Here is a 10231-nt window from a genome sequence, read left to right as displayed (position 1 = left end):
ACCACTGTGTCCTGCATGAAACCCACGGGCCCATACCCAGAGTATGATAGAGTGGGTTCCCGGGTACAATCCCAGCCCCCTAAACTCCCCCCGCCCGCCTAATGCAGACAGGGCCCGTGCGCTAAGCATAAACAATACCTTTAACAGATGACCCTAACCCTGAACATAACACCCAACCCTGTTCCTATTTCTCCCCTTAACACGTAAACCTCACCGTGCGCCTAACTTTAACCTCTTATCCTAACGTTAATGCATAACCCATTTCCTGAGAACAACCCCTATCCCATAATTCTAACCCTATCTCCTAGTCATCACTGTGACACCTAATCCCTAACCCTAATTCTAAACCGCTAACCCTAACCGTAACCCTACCTACAACCCTAACACTGACAGTAACCCTTACTTCTAACCCCAACGCTATGCCTAACAAAAACCCTAACCCTTGACCCTAACCCTTCACCCTAACCCTTAACCCTAATCCTAATCCTAACCATTAAACCTAACCCTAGCTCTTAAAGCTAACCCTAAACTTTACCCTCACGACTAGATCTAACCCTGACCCTAACCTAACACCTAACCCTAACCAGAACCCCTAAAGCTAACCCTGAACCCTATCCCTAACCCTAGCAGTAAACTTTAACCCTAAACCTAAGCCCAACCCGTAACCCTAATCCTATCCTTTTACCCTAAAACTAACCCCTAAACCTAACCCCTATACCTCACCCTAACTCTAACCCCAATCCTAATTCTAACCATACCCCTTCATAAAACACTAACTCCTAACCGCTAACCCTAACACTAACCAAAAACCCTAATCACTAATCCCTAACCCTAACGCTTAACCTTTACCCTAACCGTTAACCCTCACCCTAAATCTTAACACTGACCCTAACCTTAACCTTTAACTCTAAGCCTAACCCTTAACCCTACAGTAAGGAAGACCCTTAATGCTAATGGGATCCCTTATCCCTAACCCTAACACTACAGCTAAAAATAACCCTAACCTTGGATCCTTAAACCTAACCCCTAACACTTACTTTAACCCCAAACCCTAACCCTAATCCTAATCATTAAACCTAACCCTATCTCTTAACCCTAACGCTACCCTTACCCTAACGCCTAGATCTAACCCTAAATCTAACCTACCGGAAGAAAGATGGCGGAGTGGTGTTGACGGCCTGAATCTGCGCTCCCGGGAAGGAAGGCATCGATCCGGACCTGCCACAACGCTAGAAGTCCGCTCCCACACAGGAACAGCGGTGTGAATCCACGGAGAATTAGCGTGGGACAAACAGAGCGAGTGAGGTCTGAGGTGAACGAAAATTAGGAATGCGGGACAGACACTAGCCAGCGGAGCGCGTGTCGGATACACCCGCCCCCAGCCGGGGCGGGTGCAGCCTCTCGGGAAAGCGGCTTGCCCTCCACTCCCAATTGAACAGGGCCCTGACCCAGGCCAGCACAGAATCACTGAGGGATATGTGGCACATTGGAGACAGGAGGCTTTTTTTGAGAAATTACCTTAGAACCTGGGGGATCTCAGCTGAGACAGCGCTTGGCGAGGAGGGACGGATCTGCCCCAGGGCAGAAAAACACAAAAGACTCCCGGACAGCAAATAGCGTTGTACCCCGTGCTGCCTTTTTCGGCAGTTCTCCAGCCGGTCACCCCCGGTGCGTGTCCTTGCTGGCCAGCCCCTGGGCAGTGGCGGTCTCTGCCTGCCGGGGAGCCGGTCCCCTCCAGCCCCGGAGCTCGGCAGGCGCCATCTTGAAAGCAAGAGCGAAACGGCTCGGGAGCCAAAAAGTGCCCAGCAGCTCTTTCTGCCCGTGCTGCCTTTTTCGGCAGTTCTCCAGCCGGTCACCCCCGGTGTGCGTCCTTGCTGGCCAGCCCCTGGGCAGTGGCGGTCTCTGCCTGCCGGGGAGCCGGTCTCCTCCAGCCCCGGAGCTCGGCAGGCGCCATCTTGAAAGCGAAGGCAAAACCGCTCGGGAGCCAAAAAGTGCCCAGCGGCTCTTTCTGCCCGTGCTGCCTTTTTCGGCGGTTCTCCAGCCGGTGACCCCCTGGTGCGCGTCCTTGCTCGCCAGCCCCCGGGCAGTGGCGGTCTCTGCCTGCCGAGGAGCCGGTCTCCTCCAGCCCCGGAGCTCGGCAGGCGCCATCTTGAAAGCGAGGGCGAAACCGCTCGGGAGCCATAAAGTGCCGAGCGGCTCTCTCTGCCGGGCGCCCTCCGCTGGTCTCTGAACCAACGCCAGGAGTGCGGGATATGTCGGGGCCACGCTCGGGGTGAAGGGGCAGAGCTGCGCTAAGGCAAAAAAAAAAAAAAAAAACCACGAACAAGAAGAATAGGCTCGCCGAACTGTATATTTTATTCTTGGTAAATTTCTTCTGGGTTTTGTTTGTTTGTGTTTGTGTTTGTTTTGTTTTTTGGGGGTTTTTTCTTTTTTTTCTTTCCTTTTCTTTTCTTTTTCTTTTTTTTTCCGGCGGCGGACAGCCTCGGCGGGCACCTTTGCCCTCTGGGCCTCTGGCTGCCGCGCCTTTCTGAGCGCAGAGGTTGGATCCCCACCACCCTCGGAGCTGTGCGGGTGCGCAGACGTCATCTTGAAATCCACTGCGAAACCGCCGGGGACCCAGCCGGGTGGGCGTGAAGGGGCGGAGCTGTGCTAAGGCGTAAAAACAAAAACATCTTATGGCCGCTCCGGACCCAGCCGAGCGGAAGTGAAGGGGCAGAGCTGTGCTAAGGCGTAAAACAAACAAACAAACAAAAAAACATTGAGTCGCTGAATTATATATTTCAGATTTGTGTATTTTTCTGCCTTGCGGTGTGGTGAAGTGCTATGTAGTTTGTTTTTGTTCATTTTTGTTGGCGTTTTTGGTGTTTTTTGGTTTGGCTTTTTGCGTTTCTTTTCTTTCTTTTTTTCTTTTTTTTTTTCTTTTTCTTTCTTTCTTTTTCTTCTTTTTTTCTTTTCTCTTTCGTTTTCTCCTCTTTCTTTTCTTTCTTTCCTTTTCTTTTTTCTTTTTTTTTTTCCTCTTCTCTTTCTCCTCTCTTTTTGCCTTCTAACTGGGGACCCATGGTGAGCTTCGGAACGGGCCAGGTCCCTGGCTCTGGTACATACCGGATCCTGAGTAGTCACCCCCAGGGCCGGAGATCTGCGGGCACGCAATTGCCACTCTAGGGCCCACAGCCAAGTCACTGCGGAGCAATAGGGTACCAAGAGGCTCCCTGGACGGCCCTCTCCCCTGGTCCACGGACCTTATATAGGATCCCTGCCCAAGTGTAAACACTGAATACTTCTCCAGAAGCAAGAGTGTGGAACCTGATCCCTGGGGACATTGGGCCAAGACAGACTTTTGCCCGTGGGAGCTACAGCAACTGGGGCGCTGAGCAAGCAAAGTCACCATCCTCTCCCCATAGCTAGTATCTTGCCGGCAGATAGAGGCAGAAACCACCCCTATAGAGGAAGAACCAAAGGGAAACAAACAAACAAACAAAGAGAATTTCGGTCTACTATTAGTGTGGACCCTGCCTGCCTTCTGAAAGACCACAACACAGTGTCCTAACTCACCAAAGCGGTCCTGGATCACTCCAATCCTCTATGATTGGACCCATCGGAAGCAGTCCCCCAACGGAAACAGAAAAATCTCTGAACAATACACAACAGTCTCCCCCTCTTGCCAAAAGAAGCAATATACCTAGACTGTTTCACAGCCTAAGAATAGAGCACAAAGAGTCCTGTTAACCAGACTAAACCTATAAGTAAAGATCCAACGACAAATCTAGATGGGAAGGGCCCAGCGAAAAAACACGGAGAGCAAAAAGAATCAAATGGAAAGCTCATCCCCAAAGAGAAATACCAGCTCCCAACCATCTGACACAAACCAGACTCAAAACACCAACATGTCACAGGAAGAATTCCAATTATGGATTATAAACAAGCCGAATAATATACAAGAATCAATGGATAAACAACACAAGGAAAACACAAAAAAAATACAGGATTTGGAGGAAAAATTCACTAAAGAAATTGAAATATTGAAGAAAAACCAAACTGAACTCCTAGAAGTGAAGAATTCACTCAGAGAGCTACAAAACACTGTGGAAAGTCTCAAGAGCAGGGTAGATCAAACAGAGGAAAGAATATCAGAAATTGAAGATAACTCCTTCCAACTAAATAAGTCAGTCACAGAGATAGATCGAAAAAGTAAGAGAAATGATCTGAGTCTTCAAGAAATGTGGGATTATGTGAAGAAACCTAACTTGAGAGTTATTGGCATTCCTGAGGGTGAAGAAGATAACAAGCAAGGGTTGGACAAGCTATTTGAAGACATAATCGAGGAAAATTTTCCAGGCCTTGCCAATACTCTAGACATACAGATTCAAGAAGCTCAAAGGACCCCTGGGAGATTCATAGCAAATAGGAAAACACCACGCCACGTAGTCATCAGGCTGACCAAAATATCCACTAAAGAGTCACTTCTCCGAGCTGTAAGGAGAAAGAAACAAGTAACTTACAAAGGAAAACCCATCAGAATTACGCCAGATTTCTCAGCTGAAACCTTACAAGCAAGAAGAGGTTGGGGCCTCATTTTCACGCTTCTGAAACAGAATAATGCCCAGCCTAGAATCTTGTACCCAGCTAAGCTAAGTTTTCTATACGAAGGAGAAATCAAGACATTCTCAGATAAACAAAGGTTGAGGGAATTCACCAAGACAAGACCAGCCCTCCAAGAAGTACTCAAAAGAGAATTATACACAGATGAGCACAAGAAAGATCCACGAATGTAAAACTACTCAAGAGCTAAAGATGAAATTCCAGATACCACAATGGCCCAGGAGAGAAAACATCACAATGAAGTTCTACCCAACAAGCTGAACAAAAAACTGTCTCACCTATCAGTTTTCTCAATAAATGTGAATGGCTTGAACTCCCCGCTCAAGAGACATAGACTGGCCCAATGGATAAAAAAATACAATCCAAGTATCTGCTGTCTTCAAGAAACTCACCTAACCTGCAAAGATGCATTTAGACTGAAAATAAAAGGATGGAAATCGATATTTCAAGCAAATGGTAACCAAAAGAAAGCTGGTGTGGCAATCTTAATTTCCAATAACTTAGCTTTCAAACCAACAAAAATAATAAAAGACAAAGATGGCTACTACATACTGATTAAAGGCACAATTCATCAAGAAGCCATGACTATACTCAATATATATGCACCCAACCTAGGTGCACCTAGATTCATAAAGCAAACCCTACTAGATCTCAACCAAATGATAGATAACAATACTGTAATAGCTGGAGACTTTAACACCCCACTGACAGTACAGGACAGATCCTCTAAACAGAAAATAAACAAAGACATAATGGACCTCAATAGAATGCTAGAACAAATGGGCATGGCTGACATCTATAGGACATTCTACCCAAAGTCCACAGAATATACATTCTTATCATCAGCTCACGGGACATTCTCTAAGATTGACCATGTCCTAGGACATAAATCATGTCTTCAAAAATTCAAAAAAATAGAAATTATACTATGCATCTTCTCAGATCACAGCGGAATAAAAGTAACAATGATCACAAACAGAAACCCTCACTCTTACTCAAAGTCATGGAAGCTAAATAACCTTCTCCTGAATAATTATTCTATAAAAGAAGAAATCAAGATGGAAATCAAAAATTTCTTTGAATTAAATGAGAATGGAGATACAACTTATCAAAATCTATGGGATGCAGCTAAAGCAGTCCTGAGAGGAAAATTCATATCCATAAATGCCTATATCAAAAAGACAGAAAACATGCAAATAGACAACCTAACGAATAGACTCAAAGAACTGGAGAAAGAAGAACAGAACGATCCCAAACCCAGCAGAAGGCGAGAAATTACTAAGATCAAATCAGAACTAAATGAAAAGGACAACAAAGAAACTATAAGGGAAATTAATAAAACAAAAAGTTGGTTCTTTGAAAAGATAAACAAAATAGACACACCTCTGGCTAGACTAACCAAGAGCACAAAAGTAAAATCTCTAATAACCTCCATTAGGAACATGAAAGGAGAAATCACAACCGATGCTACAGAGATACAAGATATCATCTATGAATTCTACAAAAATCTTTATGCACACAAACTGGAGAACGTGGAGGAAATGGACAAATTTTTAGAAACACATAGTCTTCCCAGGCTCAACCAGGAAGAAATAGAGTACCTGAACAGACCCATATCAAGAACTGAAATCAAAACAGCAATAAAAAACCTTCCCAAAAAGAAAAGCCCTGGTCCAGATGGGTTCACACCTGAATTTTACCATACATACAAAGAAGAACTGGTGCCCATCCTACATAAACTATTCTCCAATATTGAGAAGGATGGAGTTCTCCCTAACACGTTCTACCAAGCCAATATAACATTAATACCAAAACCTGGAAAGGACACAACAAAAATAGAGAACTACAGACCAATTTCCCTCATGAATATAGATGCAAAAATTTTCAATAAAATACTAGCAAATCGAATCCAAGTACTTATCAAAAAAGTAATCCACCACGACCAAGTGGGCTTCATCCCAGAGATGCAGGGGTGGTTCAACATACGTAAATCTATCAATGTAATTCACCACATAAATAGAAGCAAAAACAAAAATCATATGATACTCTCATTAGATGCAGAAAAAGCATTTGACAAAATTCAACACCCTTTTATGATAAAAACGCTTAACAAAATAGGCATTGATGGAACCTACCTAAAAATGATACAAGCCATATATGACAAACCCACAGCCAACATCATACTGAATGGGGAAAAACTGAAAGCACTCCCACTTAGAACTGGAACCAGACAGGGCTGCCCATTGTCTCCATTACTTTTCAACATAGTATTGGAAGTCCTTGCGAGAGCTATCAGGCAAGAGAGCAGAATCAAGGGAGTCCAAATAGGGAAGGAAGAGATCAAACTCTCACTTTTTGCTGATGATATGATGTTATATCTGGAAAACCCCCAGGATTCAACCAAGAGACTCCTGGAATTGATTAACGAATACAGCAAAGTCTCAGGCTACAAAATTAATATACACAAATCAGAGGCATTTATATATGCCAATAACAGTCAATCGGAAAACCAAATTAAAGACTCAATACCCTTCAAAATAGCAACAAAGAAAATAAAATATCTAGGTATATATCTAACTAAAGAGGTAAAGGACCTCTATAAGGAAAACTATGAAACACTGAGAAAAGAAATAGCAGAACTTGCAAATAGATGGAAAAATATACCATGCTCGTGGATCGGAAGAATCAACATTGTTAAAATGTCTATACTACCCAAAGTGATCTACAGATTCAATGCAATCCCTATTAAATTACCAACATCATTCTTTACAGACATAGAGAAAATAATTATACACTTTGTATGGAATCAAAGAAGACCCCGTATAGCAAAAGCAATTTTAAGCAACAAAAACAAAATGGGAGGTATTAATTTGCCAGACCTCAAACTATACTACAAGGCCGTGGTTCTTAAAACAGCCTGGTATTGGCACAAGTGCAGGGACACAGACCAGTGGAACACAACAGAAAATCCAAATATAGAACCATCCTCATATAGTCACCTAATTTTCGACAAAGCGGGAAAGAATATACTCTGGGGACAAGAATCCCTATTCAACAAATGGTGCTGGGAGAATTGGTTAGCCACTTGTAGAAGACTGAAACAGGACCCACAGCTTTCACCTCTCACAAAATTCAAATCACGGTGGATAACAGACTTAAACCTTAGGCGTGATACAATCAGAATTCTAGAAGAAAATGTAGGAAAGACTCTTTCAGACATTGGCCTAGGCAAAGAATTTATGAAGAAGACCCCCAAGGCAATCACAGCAGCAACAAAAATAAATGAAAGGGACATGATTAAATTAAAAAGCTTCTGCACAGCCAAAGAAACAGTCCAGAGAATAAACAGACCACCTACAGAATGGGAAAAAATTTTTGCATACTACACATCAGATAAAGGACTGATAACAAGAATCTATTTAGAACTCAGGAAAATCAGCAAGAAAAAATCAAGCAACCCTATCAAAAAGTGGGCAAAGGACATGAATAGAAATTTTTTCAAAAGAAGATATAAAAATGGCTAACAAACATATGAAAAAGTGTTCAACATCTCTAATCATCAGGGAAATGCAAATCAAAACCACAATGAGATATCACTTAACCCCAGTGAGAATGGCCTTTATCAAAAAAACCCAAAACAACACATGTTGGCGTGGGTGTGGAGAGACAGGAACACTAATACACTGCTGGTGGGACTGCAAACTAGTGCAACCTCTGTGGAAAGCATTATGGAGGTATCTTAAACAGATTCAAGTAGACCTGCCATTTGACCCAGCAATCCCATTACTGGGCATATACCCAAAGGAAAAAAGGTCATTCTGTAACAAAGGCACGTGTACCCAAATGTTTATAGCAGCACAATTCACAATAGCAAAGATGTGGAAACAACCCAAATGCCCATCAATACATGATTGGATTAGTAAACTGTGGTATATGTATACCATGGAATACTACTCAGCTATAAGGAATGATGAAGATACAACATCTCTATGGTTCTCCTGGAGAGAGTTGGAACCCATTATATTAAGTGAAGTATCCCAAGAATGGAAAAACAAGCATCACATGTACTCACCAGAAAATTGGTTTCCTTGATCATCACCTAAATACAAATCTGGAAACGACACCAATTGGACATCAGACTGAGGTGGGGGGTGGGGGAGCGGATGGGGGTATGCCTACACAATGAGTGCATTGCGCACCGTTTGGGGAGTAGTAACACTTGAAGGTGCTGACTCGGGAAAGGGGGGGTGGGGAAAAAAATATGAAACTATTGTTTTTAACTTGCACTGTTCACTTAATAATTTATCATGAATATTTCCCATATTATTTCATATCATTGTACAAGAAATAATGTATACATTATGAGGACATACTGTATCTAACAAGATATACTGTTAGACTCTTTGATTCTGTAAAATTAAATAAAAAATAAATAAATAAATAAATAAAAAATGAAAAAAAAATAATAAATAAAAATTTAAGGAAACACTACCAATTTTATACAAACATTTTCAGAAGAAAGGAAAATAATTCCCAGCTCAGCATAAACCTGATATCAAAATTTGACAAGGCCATCATAAGAAAAGAAAATTTTAGACCAAAATCACTTATGAACATAGACATAAAAATTATAAAAAAAATTTAGCAAATTAAATCCACCAGTACATGAAAAATACCTTATGGCTAATACATTATGGGACTACAAGGCTAGTTTAATATTCAAAAACTATTCAATATAATTTACAATATTAACAGAATAAACAAGAACAACCATATGATCATCTCAATAGATGCAGAAAAATTGTATAACAAAATTCAAAGAGATTCATGATAATAAAAAAATAAAATAAAAATCTCAGCAAACAAGGGATAACATGGAACTTCCTCAACCTAATAAAGGACATTGATGAAAACCTGTAGCTAATATCATATTTAATAAAAACTGAGCATTTTTCCTTAAGATTGGAAACAAAACAAGGATGTCTATTCTCACTGTATCTGTTCAACACTGTTCTGGAGGCCCTAGTGAGTGCAAGAAATAGAAATAAAATATATAAAGATTGAAAATGAAGAATAAAACTGTCTTTAACCTTATACTTCCCTAGAGAACCCATCTCCAAATACAGCCACATTGTGGGGGTGGCCAGGGCTTCAACATATGAATTTGGGGGATGTAACCTACAATCCGTAATAGCAACAAAAAAAGACACTACTGTTACTTGCAACAACATGGCTGAATATTTAAAAACACCATATAATTCCAAAAATATGGCGTTTAAGAGCAAATAAAATGGATTTATGATGTCAAAAAAAATAAATAAATAAAAAATAAAAAAATAAATCTAACCTACTGCCTAATCCTAACCTTAAGCCCTAATGCTAACACTAACCCTGAACCCTAAAACTACCCGTAACCATTAACACTAACCCTATCCGTGAACCTTAACCCTGACCCTAACCATTACCCGCACCCAAGCATTTAACCCTGATTCTAACCCTAATCCTTAATGATAAACCTAACACTAAACCCTAACCCTAAGCCCAACACTTAACCCTAATCCTATCCATTAACCCTAACCCTAACCCTAATGCTAACCCCTAAACGTAACCCTAACCGTGACCAGTAAACCTA

The sequence above is a fragment of the Eulemur rufifrons genome, unplaced genomic scaffold (genome assembly GCF_041146395.1).
Source record: "Eulemur rufifrons isolate Redbay unplaced genomic scaffold, OSU_ERuf_1 scaffold_43, whole genome shotgun sequence".
NCBI lineage: Eukaryota > Metazoa > Chordata > Mammalia > Primates > Lemuridae > Eulemur > Eulemur rufifrons.
Note: the sequence above shows the minus strand (reverse complement) of the source record.